This window comes from Chrysemys picta, chromosome 21, assembly GCF_011386835.1.
Source record: "Chrysemys picta bellii isolate R12L10 chromosome 21, ASM1138683v2, whole genome shotgun sequence".
Lineage (NCBI taxonomy): Eukaryota > Metazoa > Chordata > Testudines > Emydidae > Chrysemys > Chrysemys picta.
The window spans coordinates 13,272,033-13,295,792 of NC_088811.1; positions in this window are offsets into that span (position 1 = coordinate 13,272,033).

Consider the following 23,760-nt stretch of genomic DNA (forward strand, 5'->3'; position numbering starts at 1 on the left):
GCTTTGTCTACACTAACGTAACAAACCCCTAACCTATGTCTGAGTTACTGAAGTCCTCAAATCGTGGTTTAAAGACAATTCAGGCAGCTCTGCACCAATCCCCACCTGCACCCATGCAGGAGGTGTGTTGGGGGCAGGAAAGAGTGGGCTGTGAGAGGGAGGAGGCATTAGTCGGACATCCCAACACTGGCTATTCCCTGATTGCGAACAGCCCAGTCGATATTACACCTAGGGCACAAGTTAGGGCATCCCTCTGGGCTGCTCTAGCCCGCACTAGGGGCCATATTGGCTGCCAGCGGCCCCAGGAAATGGAAGGCGCAAGTCACTCCCCCTCCTTGGGCTCAGCACCAGCACAGTCAGGCTGTCCCCGCTCAGGGCAGAGGGGATGGGAAAGGCTGTTCAGATGTAAGGGGTCGTATGGAAAGAGACAGAACTGCAAGTAGGAAGAGGAGACAAAGGAGGGGCAAGGTGCCGTGAACACTGCTACCTTGTCCTGCAATGTCCTCTATTACTGCACTTGCTAGGCCCCTCTAGGGTGACCAGATGTCCCGATTTTATAGGGACAGTCCCGATATTTGGGGCTTTTTTTAATATGGGCTCCTATTACCCCTCACCCTCTGTCCCGATTTTTCACACTTGCTATCTGGTCACCCTAGGCCCCTCTGCTAGTGTAGCGCCCCTATGCTATTCCATCCCTCAGGTCTTACCCTTAGAATTTCCTTTATAAAGCCACCCAGAGTTAAGTGGGCACAGTTAGCTCTTTAAATATCACTAGGATAGAGAAAAGTCCAACAAACTGTTACAACTGTGATTTAAAAAATTCCATAACCAAATTAAAACGCGAATGAACAGCTGTTAACTTGCCACAAAATGCACGTCCCTTCTGGCCTGGAATTCCTCCACAAATCAGCATCAGAAAGGAACTACAACTGATATTTCTTATGCAGAATTACAGGCTTTTAACCTTGAAAGGCCCAGTCTTGCAAACAACTGCTAACCAGGAAGTAGTCCCTTTGGGAGTTACAGGTACCTCTCTATATTTAGCCTAACACGTGTGTTTTAGGTCAGAGCTGGTGCTGTTCCTGTTATCTTCAGGTACAAAAGACAGAGCTGTCACCATACCTGGTCATGTCGTCCCTGTAAGCAATAATAAAATAAATAATAATAATAATTAATTTCTTTCATTTACATAGGGCATGTTCCTATGCTCATTGATGTTAATATTGACTTGTACAGTTCAGAATCAGGACCATAATGCTTTTCATTAGTCCTATTTTACACAGGGGAAATTAAGCTTAGAGACATTAACCCCTGATTTGCCAAAGGTCACTGTATTAGTAGGGGCAAGAACAGAACTGAGTTCTCCTGACTCCTAGGTCCCACCACAGTCCTCTTCCCTAAAGAAACTTCCCCTTTGGTATTAAATCAGAAACTTCCTTTACCTAGCATAGAAGATGCTGCCTGTGGCGAAAGCAGATTTCCTTAGCTTGTCATTTTGTACCTCACGCACATCAATGTGGTCTGAGATTTCCATGTGGCCTGAAGGCAGACTTCATGTCCGAGACATTCCATATGCAGAGCAAGGCAGGAACCTAGAGACTGCAATCGAGCTTTGTATCCCATTGTGGGGCGCTAGCAGACAGGAGAACGCCTGTTCTTGTGTGGTGCAAACATATAGCACGCAGGCCCTGTCCCAACCAGTTTACAGCCAAACCAAACAAAGTTTAACAGATGATGGTTGTGTATCACAATGTTACGCTTTGGTTGTACAATAGCAGCTGTTGTGTTTCTTGAGCCCTCACCCTGCTACCTCTCCTGTACTATCCGTGATTTCCGCTTTTTCCTCCTGACTTGTTTTTTAATCTGTCTGACATTTCTGTGTCTCTTTGTTTTGCGGCTTTGCTCAGCAATTTCCTTGACTTTTGCTTGTTTGGGTTTCTCACCCGTCTCCCTCAGAATCGAAAGCCTCTCTCTCCTCCTTTTGAAACTTCCTTCATCGTTAATATTTTAAACGTTCAAAACGTTTCCAGGACTCCTGCTATGGGGACAGAGCTGCAGCAGAATTATCTAACTAATAATCCAGTAAGACACAGTTACTACAGTGACTGGTCTGGTCCTTTATTTGTATCACACAGACATAGTTGCCCTGTTCTATTTACATAGCCAGTTTTCTGCTAAGTATATAGCACCCTCTTGTGACCTACATGTCAGTGGCCATTATATAGTTAATTCTATCACTATATTACACCTATTACCGATTCTAATGTGCAGTTTATATTCTGAGCTCCGTTTCTTCCTCCCTTCCTTCCAAAAACACGCTACAAAATGAAACAACAGGATTTAATTCATGCTGTCTCCCTTTCAACTGGCTATTTTTGAGGCACTATAATCAGACAGAGGCATAGATTGAAATAACTATGCTGCCCATAGGTAATTCTTCCAGCTCTGTGGCCTATGCACTGGCCAGATCACAGTTACAGACTTGTGCAGAATGGGTGAATAAAGTTCTCCTCTATACTACAGCTTCTATTTCCCTGCCAGCAGCCCTGCCTCTAAGTACAAGGAGCCAAAATTCAAGCACATGGCAAAACAATGCAACTCCAGTCGCTGAAGCTAGTGGAGTTGGAATCACACTAGATCTCAGTTTGGCCCACTGTGGGTAGTTCAATAATTCTCTTGGGCATTTCTTCCAGGAATTAGAACCGGTGGGCTTAGGTTTTGAACGTCATCTGGCAGATCTGGAGCTTTCAAGTCAATGTAGAAGCATCTGATGCTGGGTAAAGCAAAACCTCAGCACTTTTCCTTTGGCCCCAGAGGCCAAGGAGCTAGAAAATAAAATTGCTCCATGAATATTCCACGGTTTTTCAGAGTATACAGGGTTCCGTTATATTTTCCATTTCTCTCGTGTCCATCCAGCACCTCCCAACAGGTAAAGCCACACCCCTAGGAATCGAAAATTTCTAGGGGCAAACTTACATTAATCCAATTTTGAAAAACCACAACTTTTCCAATCAGGTACATGTCATGCAAGAACCAAAGCTGCTCCACTCAAGCACATGGTGAGACACCTCCTGCCCCAAATCATCTTTCAACATCCAGCCTTAACACCCACTTCCAAGCTCCCTGAAGGCCAAGGGGGAAAGACGGGCTTTGCAGTGTGCCTGGAAGGTTACCACAGTCACAAATTCCTTGTCAATGTCCTATATTTTTAGTTCTCCAAGCCAGGGATTGTCTGTTTTACCCATTTGTACAACACTGAGCACAATGATCCCTGATTGGGACCTCTAAGCACTACTATCATATAACTCATCATTGTAAAGCACACCAACCTATGATAAACCAGCATTGCAAGTATTCCAAAATAATGAAGGGGGTTATTGTGCTTAGCCCCTGTGTGGACAAAAAGAAGGCATAAGGAGCTCCCCTCACCACCTACTTGCACTGGCTGGGCACAATGGCAGACCTTGTACAAGGACCTGAGTGCAAATCTGCTTTCCGTGCAAGGGACTGTCAGCAGCAGCCTATCCCAAACTGAACCAGGGTGGGGTGAGGCCATCCATCTGTTGGTCTGTCTTGGAGTTTTATACTCCCGTCCATCACCATCACTGTAGTATCTCAGTGCCTCCCACATAAAATCAATAGCAAAATAGCCATCTGGATACTGCTAATGTTACACCCTTTCTTCACTGGCCACCAGAGAGAGTGAGGGTGTATTCTGCACCCTTGGGGAAGGTGGCACAATTTCTGTGTTCCCCCTGCTTCACTGCCTACAACAACTGACTATGCCTTAAAGGTACAGGATAACCCCAGCCAATTTCAGTAACTCAGTAACGAGAAGAGCAGGTGCAGCCATCTCTCGGAAATGCCTGAGGGACACAGATATTTCAACCAAGAGACCATTACGTATAACAGACTGAAGCGGGGAGCTGCCCATCCTAACTGAAGTCCATGAAAAGTTAACGGAGCAATCTTTTTAAAGGATGTTGTTATTCCAGGCTTACGCTTTATTGGGCTAAGGTATGGGTCATGCCCTGGGGCTGCTGTACTAGGTGCATTTGATGATCACCATCTCCCTCCCTCTTCATTATCATCCATCAGCAATGTGTGCCGGGGCCCAAATGTTCAAACTTGGATGGGCAAAGTTAAGAACCTAACTTAAACCAATTAATTAATTAAACACTGAAATGAATGGTATTTGTAAGTGCTCGACATCTCTGAAAATCTCTTATTTAGTTGCCTAACATTTTGATGCAGATTGTTCCTTCTGATGACAAATATTTGCAACCGTTCTGGGCAGGGATGATTGATGCTCAGATGAACACCACTGGACAGTTTTTCTTTCACTCTTTCTTAGATGTAAGATCAAAAGAAAAAAAGGGAGAAAAGGGAAACTTCTTTGTCTTGTTTAACTCCTAAGGAATGTCGGGAACTGCGAATGGAACTGAAGCTTGTGTTATACCTGCTCCGAATCGTTCATTGCTGCTACTGCTGCTCCACTGGGAGACAAAACATCTCAGAATTAATCAACTTCACAGTGGCAATGATTGAATTTGAAAACTTTAGACACCGCAGTTCAGCAGCCAAACGAGTCCAGCAATCTACATCAGAATGATTCCATCATTTGCTCCACAGGGAACGTGGGTTAGACAGGCATGTGGTGACTATGTTATTAGCAAGTCCTTTAAATACAACACAACCATTCATGGACCAAAGAACCCTGTAAGTTCTGTTTCCCTACCCCAAAAAGGGGTTGGTACACAACTACCAACATGTAGTTAGATGCCCAGCCTCTGTCACATGCAGTAGCAGGTAATTGGACATGCTGGCCCAGTATTACCAGGGTTTCAAGGGGAATTAAAGGCAACTAAACGTGGCAACTTGCCAACTCATGGGAAACACTGTCTTGTTATCTAACAGGAATGAATGTGTGTCCTCATTGCACTTTGATGAGTGAACTGTTGTGTCTCTGGTTACTGGGAGTTCATTAAGTCAGTGACGTACAGGATTATGAGTATTATGGCTCATGATGTTCTACACAGGTATCCGTACAGCACTACCTAAGCTTCCAAAGTCCAGTCCTGGCATGCCCATGGCTTAATGAAAAACCTGGCATGGGGCCCCCAAACATTGCATGAATTTTAAAGTACTAGTTCTCAAAATGTGGTCTGTGGACCAGTGGTTGGAGAAAGCTGACGGGCTTTCTTTCTTATATCCAGCTACTCAACTGCATTAGAAGACAGCTAAAAATACATTAAATACTTCCCTACAGTTACTTTTCTATGTAATTGCTACAGAGATGTTATGCAACTGTGACAGAAAGAGGACAGGACCCGCATGGTACCAAGTGAGAGGGGAGCATAGGTGCTGGAACTAGGGATGCTGTCTTACCCCCTAGCTTGAAATGTTTTCCATCATATACAGGGTTTACAGTTTGGTTCAATGGCTCTCTGCACCCCCATTATACAAATTGTTCCAGCACCCCTGGAAGGGAGGTATCTATGCGACATTCTGTCTCCATTAAAAGGTGCTCCCCACTATGAGAAAAAATGAGAATTCCTGCTTTAAAAGGATTGCTCACCTCCAGGATTGGTTCGGATAAGCAGTTTGGACCATGTCTGGAGTCTGCATAATTGGCCAGGACTTCTCACAAGAACAGGCCTTCTCATGAGATTTGCAGCACACTGCATCTGGTCAAGCTGGAAATATGACAAGAAGAGCATTTCTTGGAGGATCATGGTGCATCCCAGTGTCGTCCTGGACATGCAGAGAAGCACAACTATTCAACATAATGGGACAGGAGGAGACAAAAGATTAAATATTTTAGAACCTTCAGAAAGGTTTACCTTTGGGCTCAGTTCTCAAAACAGCGGAAAGGTTAGAATGGAAAGGAAGTTCTATTTTGCCTTACCCAATTTCTCCAACTTAAAGTTGACCCATTATAAGGCAAATCTACCTCACTTTCGTCCAGGATAATACACTCAGTCACCGTACATCTGCAGACAAGTTGCAAGAGCTCTAAGGATGGGTCAGTTTATAACTCCGCTCTCTGCCTATTCCAGCTGATTTCTATCTAAAGATGTCCAAGTGCCTTACAGAGATAGCTGTTTTCAACATGTTTTAGCTTCTTTTAAAGCAACAAATGACATTTTTCTGTTCACTGTTAACAAATGTTTAACTTCAAACATCTCCGTTACATTCATCTGTGAAGTGTATGCATATGGATAAATCTCCCTGTTTGTTTCAAGTGAATTTCCATTATTATATTTTATAGTGCAGTCGCACCTAAAGACCCCACCCAGAAACAGGCCCCATTGTGCTGTACATAGAAGAGAAGACTGTCCTGACACTATCTCAAAGGGTTGACAATCTAAAAAATAGCTTGCAACTAAGCATCAGTTCTCTCTTCTGCTGTTTAAGTTAAAAACAGAGCTGTGTGCAACGTAGACAATCTGGTTTTAGGTTCCTTCACAACCCCCAAATCTCTAGCCACGTTCATTGAAAGGCTCATAAAGATTTGAAAAATCTGGAGCAAACCTGGGGTCTGAGCTTGCTCCGCAATCTGGAGATAAATTTTTCAGTAAACCTTATGTGACATTATTATTTTCACTGGAAAACACATGGATCTCACTGGTTTTTAAACAGCAGCTTGGGTTGAGTGTTGCTTTGAGGCTTGTTTGAACCGGAAACTCAAAGGGAAACTCAAGTGGAGAGAGCTCATGAGAAGCAAAATGGAAAAAAAAAATTGACTGAACCTCTAGGAATTGAAACCACCGAGTTTCTTGCAGCTTTAGTTAAAAGTTACATGAAAGATGATCTGAACCCACTGTTGCCAATATAAAGATGTCGTGTTTGCTCCAAATAACATGATTCTAAGGACTTTGTGCAATTGATTTTTTCCAAGTGTAACCCCTACCCTCCACATTCATTCTACTTAACCTTTCTGGAAACAGCAATCTCCAAATACTTTATAGAAGCATTCAGAGTCTGACCGTGTCACTCTGCGATCTGGCTAAGCTGAGAGTCATAGAGTATGACAAATTGTATATGTTCTGGGAAGCAGAAGGAGCAAAAAAGCTCTTGGAAAAGGGAAAACAAGAACTTAATCTGGAAAAATCGGGAGATGAATTTGTGTTGTTCAAGGGGATGATATCTCATTTTTATTACCTTTCTGAGCAATTTATGAAACATTCTGGATAGGCCCCTGTGCCCTGACTCCATGGTGACTAAGCCCAACCCAGACTGAAATACATAAGAAGATGAGCAATGGGATTTATTTATTTTGATTTATGGAAAGGTGTTTTTCTGCTAACAGGCACCCATCTCATGCTGTGGGACAACCTTGAACATCCCCAATGACAACTATGTGGGTGAAACCAGGCAATCACTATGCTCGCAAATGAATTCACACAGGAAAATGAGACAAAAACCACCCTGTCACCTGAGACAAGCCTGGGAGCTTAAATTCATAACTTTGCTAGACACTAAAAATCATTGTCTTAATAAAGACATGGGATTTATGGTTTATTACGACAATCTCTAACCCACTAACGTTCCTTTTTGTCCCATGACAACAGGGGTGTTAATGGACCACTTCATCTTAAATATGTGCTAACTACTTATGCTAAACTGTTCGACCTTGGATTTAGCTATGACACTGAGGCCCGGTCTACACTACATGGTTAGGTCAACGTAAGCTACCTTGCAGTGACCTGGGTGTGGAAGTGTCTTCGCTTAAATCTGGCTCCCGCCAACATAAGTCTCTCTGTATGCTGATTTAGTAACACCACTCCACAAGCGGCGTAGAGTCGCAGTTGATGTAATTAGGTCAACGTAGTGTCAGTGTAGACACTGCCTTATTAACTGTTACTGACCTCCAGGAGCCATCCCACAATGCCCCACACTGACACTACAATTGATACAAGAGCTCCTGGTGAGGATGCAACACCGCTGACACGAGGAGCCAAATGTGCACATGCACAAACAATTTAATAACTGCGGTGGCTGGATGCTGAGGTAAGTTAGGTTGACATAACTTTGTCGTGTAGACATGGCCTGAATGCCTTCCCCAGACCTGAGGAAGAGCTCTGTGTAGATCAAAAGCTTGTCTCTCTCTCTCTCCAACAGAAGTTGGTCCAATAAAAGAGATTACCTCACCCACCTTGTCTCTTTAACATTGAACAGGATCATTCAGCCTCATCCACAAACAGGAAAAGAACAGGCTGCTCATTCCATGAAGCAGCTAACCCTTCCCACCCTAGAGCTCCCCATAGAAAATAAACTTCTCCAGTGCCCACCGCCCCCTCCACACATGCCTAGGGGGAAAGATGGGACTTGCAGCGTATCCAGAAGTTAACAAATCTTGACCTCTGAAGAGGGGGCTGTGGTGGGCAGTGCACCCCCATGGGAAGCTCTGTTCACCTCCTGAGCATGCAAGGTGGGCTTCTTCCTGGCTCTGAAAAGGCCTTCAGAGAGGATAATGCTGGAGGCAGACCAGCGAGTGGCTAGTGGATCCACAATTATGCAGATCCAGTCACCCAAATGACACCCTGCATCAATGACAAAGGGAGGAGGAATGCAAAATGGGTGCAGTGCAGCCCCCTTCCCCGACCCTGAGTTGCGTGCGGATTGTGGATGTTGTGATTGCTGGGGTTACATGCACGTCCTTTATACTTTGCGATCACCAAGGACGCACAGCCCTTTAAGTCAGCAGAGCACTAAGAGAGAAGCTCCCGTTTATTTCCGAAGGGCTTGAATTCACTTTGCCATTAATGCTGTAATTTTAATGGACTGAAATGTTTTTTGGAGACTGAAGGAGATCGTGCACTATGGTAGTGGCTTTGTGCAACTGTGTGCCACATTATATACCCAGCTAGAAAAAAAAATTCTTTGCGGGTAAATGAGGACACAGGGAAATTAATGGGTAGCCAAGGTCTTTATAGCTGTTCCTGGGCACTTCTCTCTACTGCAAGAAAGGGGCTTATTTAACATAAGACGTTCTGAGCCACCACATTTTGCTGTGTTAAATCACCTTATTTGATGTGATACATCCTAATCACAATGGAAGAAAACAGCTTGGTTCTTCCAGTAAATAGAAACAAACACAGCAATCCGTGAGCTGGAGTCTCTTCTCCCATCCACCATACGGCTTACTATTGCATACTCTTCACTGACTCCATGTGCATACTGCCTGTTTGTGTCAATGGGGATTCCACGCACGAGATGAGCGAGAGATGTAATGCGAATAATCATCTTGCGTTTCTCCAGTGTCTTTCACCCAGAGGTGCGTTACAAGCTTCACTAAGGCTGTGTCTACACTACAAGTGCTACAGAGACACAGCTGCAGTGCTTCACCTACGCTGGTGTAGTATAGACACTACCTACAGCGACAGATGTTTTTTTTCTGTACTTGTGGTAAATGCACCCTCTCAAAAGGGGGTAGCTTATTCAACAGAACAATTCTTCGGTAGCAATGTCTATACCGGGACTTAGGGTGGCTTAACTCAGTCTCCCGCAATGTGATTTTTTTACACCCCTGCGCAATGCAGCTAGGAGGGCTGAAGTTTTAGGTGTAGACCAGGCCTAAGAGAGTATCAAAATGACAGGCCACATTTTCAAACTTGGTCTCTGAAATTACACCCGCAGGATTGCACCCTCATCAGTTGGCATACACCGGTAAGGCAGGCGTACAGTTCCCTGATGTGCATCTGCCATCTGAGGTGGAACACAGCAGCTGTTTAATGGTGCAAAGTGACACTGCATAATAATTTAGAGCAGTGTGTGGAGTATATTCCACAAACGGGCTCCAAAAGAGTTAATATTGGCCTAAGAGGCCAATTAATATACCAGTCTGCACCTGGAGGGGGAGCCAAGGTTGACTGAGGACGAAGCTCAGGAGGGAGGCTCTGGAACAGGACAATAAACAGAGGAAAGCTGCGAGCAGAAGGGGGCTGCTCTTCAGTATAAGAGAACTCCAAATAGTGATAATAAGCCGTCAGACAAAGATGAAATAAGCTCTGAAATGCTCAGACACCTAGGTGCCAAAAGCCTGAGGGTCATACTAAACTTCTACAATAGCATATGGAGAAAAGGGGAAATGCCTAAGGACTGGAAACATGTGATTATTGTCCCAGGGAGGAAACCAGGCAAGATTCACTCTAGACCTGAGGCATACAGACCAATTGCCCTCACAGCATGTTTAGGTAAAACTATGGAAAACCTGGTGACAGAGAAGTTAGTAGCACACTTGAAAAGAAACAGCTCATAGATGGAACACAAAGTGGGTTCAGAAGAGGCAGGAGTGTGACTGACCTGACCACGTTGCATATGTAGAGACACAAGCACAAAAAAGCTTGACAGCCAAAGAACACATGACAGTAGTCTTCCTGGACATAGCAAACGCCTATGATGTGCTATGGAGAAAGGGTCCATTATGTAAGTGGCAACCATGGATATTGTAGGAAGAATGTGCAGATGGATAAGGGATGTCCTAGGCAAAAGGGTAGGGAAAGCCTTTTCCACCATATATTCCACTACAAATGGAACTCCCGAGTGTATGGCCTTAGCCCAACCATTTTTAACATCATCATGAAATAAGCTTCCAGAGGAGATGAGTGCAACAGGCACCACGTTATTTGCTAATGATTCTTTTGTTGGCACTTTCAAGGTTTCTGCTTTCGGGCCATCTAGAACAATCACTTCAGAAGAGTACAGAACGGGGAAACAGGTGGAGCTTCAAGTTCTCCATTGACAAAACGAAGGGAATGATCTTCACAACACGGAAGAAGAGGGAAAACTATCTATATACCTACAGATCTACATATGAACAGCAGATAAGTATAGTGAAAAAGTACAAATTCTTAGGTATGCTGTTTGATAACAAGCTCACCTGGAGGGACCAAATTGAAAATATTATAGATAAGTGCAAAGGAAGAATTGTCTTACTTAAGACTATATCTGGAACCTCCTAGGGACGGGGGTGGTGCCTGTGGACAGGGCAGCGTGCAGAGCTGCCTGGCCGTACCTCTGCATAGGAGCCGGAGAAGGGACATGCCACTACTTCTGGGAGCTACTTGAGGTAAGCGCCGCTCAGATCCTGCGCCCCTGAGTCTCTCCTCACTCCCCAACCCCCTGCCCCAGCCCTGATACCCCTCCCGCCCTCCAAACCCCTCAATCCCAGCCCAGAGCACCCTCCTGCAGTCCAAACCTCTCATCCCCAGCCCCACCCCAGAGCCCGCACCCCCAGCCGGAGCCTGCACCCCTTCCTGCACCCTAACCCCCTGCCCCAGCCCAGAGCCCCTCCCACATCCTGAACTCCTCATTTCTGGCCCCACACCCCAACCCCAATTTTGTGAGTATTCATGGCCAGCCAGACAATTTTTATTCCCAGATGGGGCCCTCGGGCCAAATCTTTTGCCCATTCCTGGGCAATGATTTGAAGAAATGATGATTTATACAGCGTACTAATCAGATCTTTTATTGAGTATGGCTGCCAGGCTCTTAGGTCAGTATTGAAAACAAGTGTGACAAAACTAGACGGTATCCACGTACAGGCATTGCATATTGCATGTGGTGCCTTCATTACTGTGCCCCTGTCTGTAATGTGGACACTAGCCAGAGAAATGCCTGTCACTCTTAGAATGACCCTCCGAGACTTAGACTTAACTTTTTGGGCCAAAGTACTAGGTAATAGTGAAGATGCTAACACTGCGCTAATATAGACTGATTGTTGGAAATTAAGTGGAAGTAGGACAAAATCTCAAAATTCCTCATGAAATTAGGACACAGAAGTGGATTAAGGATCTCAATGAAAAGAAAGGCTTAAAAGAGGGAAAGCACTTTATCACTTGAAAACCATCCCCTCTCCCCCCGAGACAGACATGGAATTATATAATAAAATAAACAAAAGGAGAAGAAGAATATATCTACAAGAAGAATATAGCAACTCAATATATCTATGACAAGCGGGGGTGCTATTACCAAAAGTATACTGAAAGCTCCAAAGAGGAAGGAACAGGTAGAGTGGGAACAACTTTCTCTGTGCCCTCATTCGGACTCAAGAAAGCTGAAAGACTATCTAACTTTATCGCCACCTTCACAGTTGAGCTAACAGGGATATTGCTGGCACTAACTTGGGACTTAGATTTGCGGCCAGCTGCTACGGCCATCCTGCCTGATTTCTTATCAGAGCTGCAGGCACTGTGCAATGGTAAGTCTAACAGCAGAAACAATATACTTAAGGAAATATTACTGCCAATAACCGAATTTGCGCAATTGAATGTGGCCGTCGTAATAGCACGGATCCCGTCGCATGCAGGGATAGCTGGCAATGAACTGATAGATAAAGAGACAAAAAATGCTATTAAACACAAACAAGTTGACCTAGCCCCTTAAACAAACTAGAATTTAAACACTTAATCAAAAGTGAGTGAAGGAAAGAATCGCAAGAACTGCAGGCACATGAAAGAAAGGGGGGAAATTCCATGAAGGTTGCCCAATAGTTGAAAATGTTGCTATAATCCAAGACCCTGAGAGGAAGAGTGAAGTGGCTTTATTCTTAATGTTCACAGGTTATCATGGATTAAATAGCAATCTATTTCTAATAAACAAACCAAAGGACTGTCAATGGGATTCTGGCTCCTAAATCCCTATGGAAAATGAGATTTAGGATTTTAAATCAGTGGGCGGTTGCAATGCTGAGCACCACAACCCATAAATGCCTTTAAAAATCTGGGCCTAAGTGTTTTGTCCACTAAGTATAAGGAGCCCTTTCTATCATCTGACCCTTCAAACTCTTTAATGCTACTTACAAAATTCTAAAAAATATACCCTCCCTGAAGTTTTACTAAAGACTTTTGTAAACTTGTCAAACCTCTGTTCTTTCACACCCACACAACGATCAGAGACCAAAACAAAATGGCTGCATAAAGATCTTGGGGTCAGTGGGTGAAATTCAACCCTGTGCAAAAAGCCTGTTTTTTTACAATGCTAGTGGGAGTTAAGTGATGGCTAGGCCTGTGCATTCACAAAGGGACCATATTTCCCCCCATGGTGAATTAAGGCTGGATTGATTTGATCAGAGGATCTGGGACTGCCAACCTGAGGGGAACTTACAGGATCACTTCTTTTTCAACACTCCCTTGTCTTTGCATCATTTCCTCCAGCACCACACTTCAGGGGCCTAGGAATGCCCAAATTTTTGAGTGATGGATCACTCATAGGACAAGAGTTGGAAGTAAATTTTTGAAAAAATAGTCAACTTAATTGAAAAATGGAGTTTCAGGGCAACTGAAACTATTTGCTAATTCAGGCTGACTTCAGCAAATAACTTTAGCCAAGTAAAAAGTAGGGAAAAACTTCCAAAAAGTCAAAATGGTTTGTTTTGACTTTTTTGGAAATGAACCGTTTTGACATTTTGTTTCGGAACGATCTGTTTTGTTTCAAAGTGTCGTTTTGAATCTACATTTCATTTTAAAACGATGATTCGTTTGAACCGAACAAAACTTTCAGTTTTTTATTTCAGTTAGAAAAAACAGGGGGGAAATCAGTTTCACTTTGAAACAAACCAAATTTTTGTGTGCCACCAAACCAAAAAATTAATTATTCACTTAGCTTTGCATAGGACCTGCTCCTATAAATCCATAGTCACACAAACAGCCTTTACTCACAGGAGTAGAGTCTTATGGAAGCCAATTGGACTCTAGCCAGTATAGGGACAGGGACCTGAGTGTTTGCTGGGTGGGGACCATATTGATTAATTAGTTCAGTTACGATTCTCTGGGTTAGTTTGAAATGTATCTGCAGTGCTGTGCATGGCATGCTGCACCGGTCACTCAAGTATGTTCACACAAAGAAGATCCTCTGAACAAGTTTCTCTGGCTCCACAAAAATATTGCACCCCTCAGGGAATGCAACATATTTTGACTTAATGTTTTCTGACATTTCACTCGCCTTCTTAATAAGATGGGTGAAATGTCAGGAGAAATTAAATCAGTGAGTGCAGCAATCCCCCAAAGGGGAACATTTGGAGTTCTAATACTTTCTCTGGATTTGCTTTTTAAAACAATTTGTTACCCATTCCTAACTGTTACAATTACCAGTTTTCATAATTGTTACAGAAAGTTCTTATCCCAATATCTAGTAATCAGTGGTGCCACCCTTGTACTCAGTGATTTTACACAATGTCCTCTACAGTAATATTACACGTGCACTTGGTGACACTAAATTAGCACTTGTTAGTAGCGCTACTCTAATATTTGTCAGAAGTACTATATTAATCTACTTGGTGTTACTGTACCATTACTCAGTAGTACTATATTAGTATTTTGTGGTATTATACTAGAACTCACTAGTAGTATTTTGTTAGTACTTGGTGGTATCATACAAGTATACATTACGAAAACCAGTAGATTCTAGGGAGTGTAATAGGATGTTTGTCTATATGTCTTTACTCATATCTGGATTAACTCCTTTTAAGTCTTTTTATTGTTGCCTTGGTTTTTTTAAAGGAGGGGCAGATATTGCTGCAGGTGACTATCTTTTCAAATGGCAAAGTATTCACCCAAAATGGCAAAACTCCAAATTTCCGCCCTGCAGAAAATTGATGAAATTAAAGATCTTTCTCCTGGATTGGCAGTTTCTACCGTATAGTTTTCAGGTACCATCATGGTCTTTCTGGGATCCTCTCACAAGTATGGAGCTTTTTTGTTTTTGGTCCATTAAAAGATATTACCTCACCTATCTTGTCTCTCTCCTATCCTGGGACCAGCACAGCTACAACAACACTGCAACACTCAGTTACTTAGGTCCTTGTCCTGCATTTGACACTCCCCAGGAAGTTCCCTGTACCTGGACAAAGCCGCATTGAAGCCACACTCATGTATGTGTCCTTCTAAAGCATCCTGTACTCTGCACAAACTTGAGACATACCCCATTCCTACTATGAGTCCTGCTTTCAGCTCTGCATGCTTAAAGGGAGCATCTCCAACAGCACAGTGGGCACTAGCACCAGACTGGGGCATACTGACCCAGATAGAATGCTATCTACTGATAAATGAACACCACTTCTCCTTGGCGTTTCTTGACAGCCTCCATCCAAGTACTGACTCTGCCTGAACCCATTTGGCTGGTCAGATTTGACAAGATCATAACTAATGGTGGCAGGGAATTATTATTTGTGGTCTTTGTAAGAAAAAAGTGGCAATCCTGGAATGCTCTGAAACATGTATGCTTAGGCCTACAATTTCTAAATCAACTAGTGATGTTGGATGTCTCCATTTTTGGGTGCTGAATGGGAAACACCCTCTGAAAGTGAGGCATCTTTTAAGGTGTCTCATGGAGACACGCAAAATGTAGGCTCCCAAAATCACTAGTCATTTTTTAAATATGTTGGCCTTGGGCATCAGTAGAATAAGGGGAATAACTTGTGATGGCTACCAGACTCCATGCCAGAGACTGGGAGTGACAGTCTGTACCGCTATGTTCACTTTTTACAGGACTATGATAAATTTTGTACAAAGTATGCCTTGTGATGTATCATTTGAAAACCCATAATTTGTTGCTCATTATTGTCATGGTAAAATATGTGTGGCAACACTGTATGTAAAGTTCTAAGATTCTGTTATATGATGTTACTTAAAACATATTCCAAATCTGGGGAAGCAGCCACAAACCAGTTCCCCAGATACCTCAGTCAGGTATTAACAAAATCAAATGAACCATCACCTAGTTAAGTGGCCATTCTTTGGCAGGAAAGAGGATGTGAGCAGAAAATCTACATCTTGACAAAGTAACAGCTTGGGGTTCCCATTCACACAGACTTTCTGTCTCCTGAACCTCAGCTGGGGATGTTTCTCAAAGAAGAGAAAGAACTATAAGAAGGGAAAATAGATGCCTCAAATTATTCCTCCCTTTCTCTCTCCCCACAGCATCAACAACACTTGAAGAACAAAGGAAGCAGCATTAGACTGGGGGAGGGATCCTGACTGAAAGAATTCAGCCAGTAAGACTGCTAGAACATGTGGTGAGAGAGACCTTTACTTTGAATTCACTTAGCTTGTTAAGTTAGGCATTAGTTGTATTTTACTTTTATTTTCTTGTAACCAATTTTGACTTTTATGCCTCGTTACTTGTATTCACTTAAAATCTGTCTTTTGTAGTTAATAAATTTGTTTTATTGTTTTGTCTAAACCAGCGTTTGTCTAAACTCTATTTGGGATAATAGGATTTGTGCATATAATTTTCTGTTAATAAAATGACTGACTTTATTTGCGTTTATATTGTCCAGGAGAAAGCAGGGCAGTACAAGACATATATTTGGGGGGAAAGTCTGGGAATGGGCATTTGCTGGTGTTGCTTTGCAGAGTAATACATGAGTGGCTGGCCATTGCATTCATACAGGGAGTAACTTACAGGAGTGGTAACTCTCACAGCAAAGCAGTGTAAACGATACCCATGTTGGAGAACTGAGGGAAAGCAGCTGTTCATTGGTCCAGCTTGTACCCTGGGTAATGTCACACTGGGTGAAAAGGGCATGATTTCAAATCAACCTGCAGAGACGTGTTCTAATTGCTCTAATTTTTGAGTAAGAGGAAATCAGTCACTATAGCTGCATCATGAGTTTTCTTCCCTTGAGAAAATCTGTCAAATCTATAAGTGCAAATATTAACATACATATCAAGAAAAGCCGACTGATTTTTTTTTTTTTAGTTTGTCTTGAGACTTACCATTGTTCAGGTATCATAGTTCACCTGAATATTGCTATTGATAGTACTGTTGACAGGCATCGCTCAGCAGAACAGAATTTGTTCATTCCTCTATGGGAGTTTTTATTATTATATTTAATCTGGAACTGCTCTTAGCATGTGATATCTTGGCACTGCCTGCCAATTTCTGAAACATTTGAATACTCGGGCAGAGAAGTGATAGAGGAGAAAAGCAGAGTGATTAAATCAGATTTCTGGATGCTAACTTTGGAAGTTCTCCAGGGTTTCCTTTGAGCCCAGGTGTCTTTTTTCAGGTTGAGGATGATCTCTGTATCTGGCACAAATCTGAAGAGCTGTATGATATGAGGGTGACTTACAGCTTGCTCCTGCTCCCATGGTAGAAGTTCCACTGAGTTCAGTGACATAGGGTCACTTTCCCAGAGCCCAAGAATGCATCCCAAAATGCCCGACGAAGCCACTGGGAATTCTATGCACACATGATTTTACGTGTGATAACTTTGGAAGGAACACATCAATGCACAGGTTAAGCTTTCCTGACACATGGTCTGAAACCAAACCACCAGGAGTCAACAATTTTTAAAAATATTTGGCCATTACTGATGGTTACAAGTCACAACAGCTCTGTGCCTCAGTTTCCCTTTTAGTACAAAGGGAATAAAACTACTTTTGTTATCTGCATTACGGGCTCTGAGTTCTGATTATTTTTATTATACAGGGTCCACAAGTATGCTAGGTGTCCCACAAGATGGACAAATTGCATAGGGTCCTTGCCCTAAGACCATACAATCTATTTTCTGTTCATTAATATGAAAGGTAGTATATAATGGGAATTGAAAATATTATTATTATAAAAAATATTCCCTCCAGGCAATTAAAAATTGTCCACATCACTTGTGTCGCACATGGTGTACAGATGCCTACGCCTACGAATATATGAATCATGATCCCTTAATTCACTTTACTGCACTAATACCAAGGAGAGATTTATAGTCCAGTAAACAAAAAGCTCTTAGCCCAATATCTAATAAAATAACATAGCAGGAAAACAGTGTGCTCTAGTGGACAGGACCCTAGATTTGGAGTTTAGAAACTTGGGTTCTATCCCAGTTCTACCAAAGACAATCTGTGTGACCTTGGGCAAGTCACTTCACTTTTCTGTTTCCCAGTACATAAAATGGGGATAACGAGATCTTTGTTTGTAGAGTTCTTGGAGGCTTCCAGATGGAAAAAAACTTTTAAAGAGCTAAGTATTATTATTAAAAGGCTAACGAGCCCAATCTTGCCCATCTGCCCCAGCAGGAAATAAGCTATTGACGTAGGGCAGGACTGAGCCCTAAGTTTAGAAGAAACCTGTTTTCATGGAGTTATCAGTATTTCCATTTTCAAATTCATAGACTCAAATATTTACATTTTGTCATTGCAACAGTGCCTGGATTTTAAGCCGATTTTGTGCCATTAAAGCTGCACAACGCTCAAAGGGAGCAGCTGACTGGCTCTCCTTAGTGTCCTTGAATTGGTTTCCGCAAGACAGGTCTTGCTTGTAAATACAGAGCAAAGCACAAAGCATTTATCCGCTAATTTAAAGCTTGACTTAACTCACCCCATAGCTATAGAAATCCTGCGTTTGAACTGCGTTCCCATCATTCCCTCAAGTTACTGCTGACAAGATATTATCATATTAAATGATCACAGCGAAATACTTTCCTAGTGCAAAGAAGAGGTCTCTCTCAGTGAATATGCCATCGAGCCTTAATTGTGCCACTCCACATCCACCCTCCACATAAAGACCGAGTCTCTGCTGCTCTGCATCTTCCATGAGTGCTAAGTGGATGTAAACTGTAACAAACAAAAACGATAGCATTTCACACCTACTCTGAACTCATGTTGTACAGGTGCAAATGATGACAGAAGGTGCAAGGTGGTGACCAATCAGGCCCTGACTCTCCAACTTTCACTCTGGCCCCTTCTGAATATTCATTAGATGATGATGTCGTTTGATGTCGTGCCTGGGGCGGTAAGCCGCGGGGGGCGCCCTGCCGGTCGCCGTGAGGGTGGCAGAGTCAGGCAGCCTTTGGCGGCGTGCCTGCGGGAGGTCCGCCAGTCCCGTGGCTTCCTTGGTCATTCGGCGGCGGGTATGCTATATATTTACTTATTATGATACTGTGACCGGGGTCCCAGTGGGGGCCAGCTATGATCATTCAATTAGGGTGAACTGCAAAGAATAGGGCAGACGATCCCCCAAAAGCTGGTGGATATTCCAATAATTAGATTTACCAAGCCAGCATTAAACAGCTTCTTTATTACCTTACTGGTTACGCAGAAGTCCAAACAACGCAGTTCCCTTAAAGTGATCTAGCCCCACACCTCCATCCAGGTACCCAAGTCAAATATGATGATTTCTGAAAATCTTATTTCATCATATAAAAGAAAAGGATCTACCAATCCCAAAGGATCAGACACATTACCTCTCAGGTATTGAATGTTCCAGATCTTACCCCAAAACACGCTACAGCCAATTCTTATTAACTAAACTAAAATTTATTAAAAAACAAAAGAGAGAGAGTATGGTTAAAAGATCAATATGCATACAGACATGAATTCAATTAATTTAGATGCAGATTCATAGCAGAGATAGTGAGCTTTGTAATTGTAAAGAGTTCTTTTAGAAATAGTTCATAGGTTATAGTCCAATGTCCAAATCTCATATTCAGGGCATACCGGCATAACTGGGACCTCAGTCTTGTGACTCAAACTTCCCCTGATGAAGCCTCAGCAGATCTGAGATGACAGAATCAGGATCCAAGGATCTTTTATACAATTTCATGTTAAAGTTGGGATTTCCTCAGGGAACAAAAGGTCATTAGAATGACTTTGAAGGAAGTCCATCACCGGTACCTAGCTATAGAATTAACATAAGGCCATTTGCTTGTTCCTCCACCATTCACAGATGATTTACTATACATTTCAAAGAGCGATGAATACTGAGATATCGAGTGTTTACAATTCATTTAATTGCTAGGCTGTTCTTTTGACCTCTGAATTATCAGAATACACCATAGACAGGGACTGTTGATTACATTGTTGACCCTACTCAGACATATGTAAATACACAAAAACACAAACATTATCTCCCCATCTGTCTTTTGAGGGTTATTTATTTTGCAGGTTGTTTAACCCTTTCTAGCCATGCCTCACAGATACGTATTGATGCTTTTTTCTCTCCTCTTGCTTTATTTGAAAAATCAAATCAAATTACTTTTCTCTTGAAATGTAAAGTCCAAATCAGAAAAATAAAGCATTCACAAACCCCATGAAAAATTAATTATTTGGAGAAAAAAAAATCTGATTCTAATATCTTCTCCCAGACAAAGAACTAGCTCTCATGGATGGAAGCAAGCCCTTATTAATTTAATATAATGCTACTGTATTTTATTTGATGTGATTAGAAAACTGGGCATATAAATTGTGAATACTTCTGGATCTTGCAAATATTTGTGATTTTGTTGTTGTAATTTTCAAGTTTTCAGACTGGTTTTAGTTTGATTTGAGGCATGCTTTGCTTCTTAGATACCTTCAGATTGCTATTAACTGTTGAATTTGTTTCAGGGCCCCATTCACTCAGCATTACTACCGCAGTTGTCAGTTCAGAAAAAAACAATTGTTTCTACTGTTGCCTTTTATCGACTTCTCATTGTGGCATGTGATGTTTCTTTCATTCCCATTCCAAAATATATCTGGGAGGGGGGAGACATTGGTGTCTGAAGATGTGGCACAGAAGCTTCAGCCCCTGAGTCTGGTTTGTTCAGTGTATTTGTCTGCTAGAGATTCTTGGTGGGGGGTTGAGGAAACAGTGGAAACCAACAAATAAATAGTGACTGAATTTTAAAAAGTGCAATATCAGTAAACATGCAACTCCCTCTAGTGGTCACAGAAAGACTCTAAAATTTATGGGCTCCCTTGTTGCTCAACCTCTTTAAAAATGATTTGGAAATACCTAGCAGAGTCAAGTCATATCCTACTGTTACAGTACCAGGGAAAGACACTGGAATTACCACTCTGTGAGCACCCTTTCTTTACTTTCAAAGCTTTGCAGCTCTCTAGTCCTATGTATATCTTGGCTGTCATGTCTTCCTTCCCTCTCACATTTGTTCCAGCCACCCTTTACTCCTAGCTGCTCTCTTTTCACCCTCTTTTCACATTCATCTTTGCACCTTCTTCTATGACAACCCTTATCCCTGGAACATTTTCTGTATCCTGGAAGTAGAAGAATCCACCATCTCTGTATCATATCCCTCGTTAGAAACACCAGGCTGAAGTCAATGGGAGTTTTATCATGGCCTTCTGTGTGGCCAGAATTTCACACACACCCCGTCTTCTGTCCAAAGAAGCACTAGTTTTTATTTACAAAAAGGAAGCCGCCGCACCACTATGCACCATCTCCTAGCGACCCTGTGTGAATTTTACCCCACGCAGAAGAAACCGAAAGGGCCTGTGGAGAGGACTTAAATGGTGCATAGGCCTTGTGCTGACTCTGCACAGGGATGAATTTCAACCCCCGTGATTTATATCTGAACGGTTTCCTATGTGCCTCTGTAAATCATAATCTCTGTCTTTATACTGTCAGTGCTCAGCACAGACAAATTAATAACAAGAATGAAAATGCCCAAAGTCCTAATGACAGACCTTTGCTTTAATAGATTCTACTCACTTTAAAACACTGAAGCTGCATGAAAACAAGAACAAGCTCATACAGATCCATTTTAGACATCATAGATCTGATGAGGGTGAATACACAGGACGTGTGTCCGGCTTCTTCTTTTTTTGTTCCCTTGCTGTATTGCTTTCCATATTTAACTGCCCTAGTTAAATAACCATCCGTGCCCTAAGAGAACCTATGTCAACATTGTAATTTTTGGTTAAATACATGGTGGTCATCCACAGATTTAAAATTAGCAAAGTAAAGTAAAGAGTGAGCTTTCCATATTTAATTCTGTGTCACACTATTGTAGGTCATGTACAGCTAACTACTGGCAAACTCTGGAAAGATTTTTTTTTTCCCGGATAAAGTGGCAAAAATCAAGTATTGTGCAGCCTAAGCAGCAAGTCTTCACTCCTGCAAACGGTTGTTACTGTACGGCCTCCCATTAATTTCAGTGACACTAATGTTTGCAGGAATGAGCGCTGAGAAAGTCTCATAAGCTCTATTTTCTCTGCTAATGTAAAAAGGGAATTGGGGGAAACAATGAACAGTTACATTACATACTGTAGTCAATGGGACTCCTTTTGTTAATAATTTGAACTGGGCTTCCTTAAGAAAAGATAATCACATCTCATGCCTGTGGGTATAAACTGATTGTCACAACTGATCCTTTCCTTTTCCTCGATACAACCTTTCATGACTGGCTTAGTACAGTATACTTTTCCCCCCTTAATCTAAAATACCAGATATTGACCACTGTCAGAGCAGGGTATTGAACTGGATGAACTGATGGTTTGATCCACTACAGTAGACCCTATCTTCCTACAAAAGCTCGTTCAAAGAGATCCTATTCTATACAGGTTCTTATACAGCGCTTATCACTGTAGCATCTGAATGTAGAATCTGAAAAGTATTTTTGATGATCTACAAGTTTTCTTAATCAAGGTAGTATAGAATACTTCAAAAGTGTGTATCCTACCCCATCCCCCAGAGGCTAGGCCTCACAGAGGTTAACACCCTTCTACTGCTACCGGACAAGTTATCAGTAGTTGGTTCTTAGGCTCAAGAGGTAGCGATCCATTCTTTGGTACAGATTCAAACCTTGCTTCTGGCAATGACCCCGCAGTAAGAAACAGGAAACCCCAGGCTTTGAAATGCCAAAGGCAGGAGATAAAGTCACATTAATGTCATTTGTAATGTCATTTGCTTTTGAAACACAATATCCGAGCCCAGAAACTTTTGACAGGTCAAAAAGCTGCCGGCGTTCATCCCCTCCAGACTGGGCTATTGCTGATTGTGCGGGCAACATGGAAAGTCCAGCTTACCCACCTCCCTAGTACGAAACTATACAGAGCCTCGTCGCTGAATCCTAGTTCACTCTGAGTGTCAGTTCAAGGCCCCACGTCCTCATTGGGTTGAAACCTGGCCACTTCAGAGATCGCCTCTCCATTAACAACCCACCAAGACTGCTGTTATTCCAGAGACGATGCAGCTGGCAGTGGTCAAATTTAAGCTCTTGAAAGACAGATGTAGGACATTCTTGGGCAAAGGCCTTTGACTGTAAAACAATGTTCCGGAGGAGCTAAAACTGAGTGCGACCATTTTCAGATACATTAAAAGACTCACCTTTTTGCCACAGCTTCCCATGGCAGCTGAAGGTGAGAAAGACAGTAACAAAGCAGAAAGTACAAGAAGCCAAATAGAAAAGACGTGAAGAGCAGGTGGTCATCTCAGGGCAATTGCTAATAACTGTATCTGGCACTTATATTCTATGGTGACGGATGCTAAAAAATAACGGGTTTCAGAGTAGCAGCCGTGTTAGTCTGTATCCACAAAAAGAACAGGAGTACTTGTGGCACCTTAGAGATGCATATGCATCCGAGGAAGTGGGCTGTAGTCCACGAAAGCTTATGCGCTAATAAATTTGTTAGTCTCTAAGGTGCCACAAGTACTCCTGTTCTTTTTAAAAAATAACGAAGACAGATAGATAGATCTGGGACCTAGTGGAGGAATTTTGTGCCAAGTCTGTTGTAAGTTGCAATACCTTGGCTTATGTCACATATCTAGATCAACTGACTGAGCACAAACAGAAGAACAGGAGGACTTGTGGCACCTTAGAGACTAACAAATTTATTAGAGCATAAGCTTTCGTGGACTACAGCCCACTTCTTCGGATGCATAGAAGTGGGCTGTAGTCCACGAAAGCTTATGCTCTAATAAATTTGTTAGTCTCTAAGGTGCCACAAGTCCTCCTGTTCTTCTTTTTGCGGATACAGACTAACACGGCTGCTACTCTGAAACCTGAGCACAAACAGTTGTTTTTATAGCCTCTTCTATATT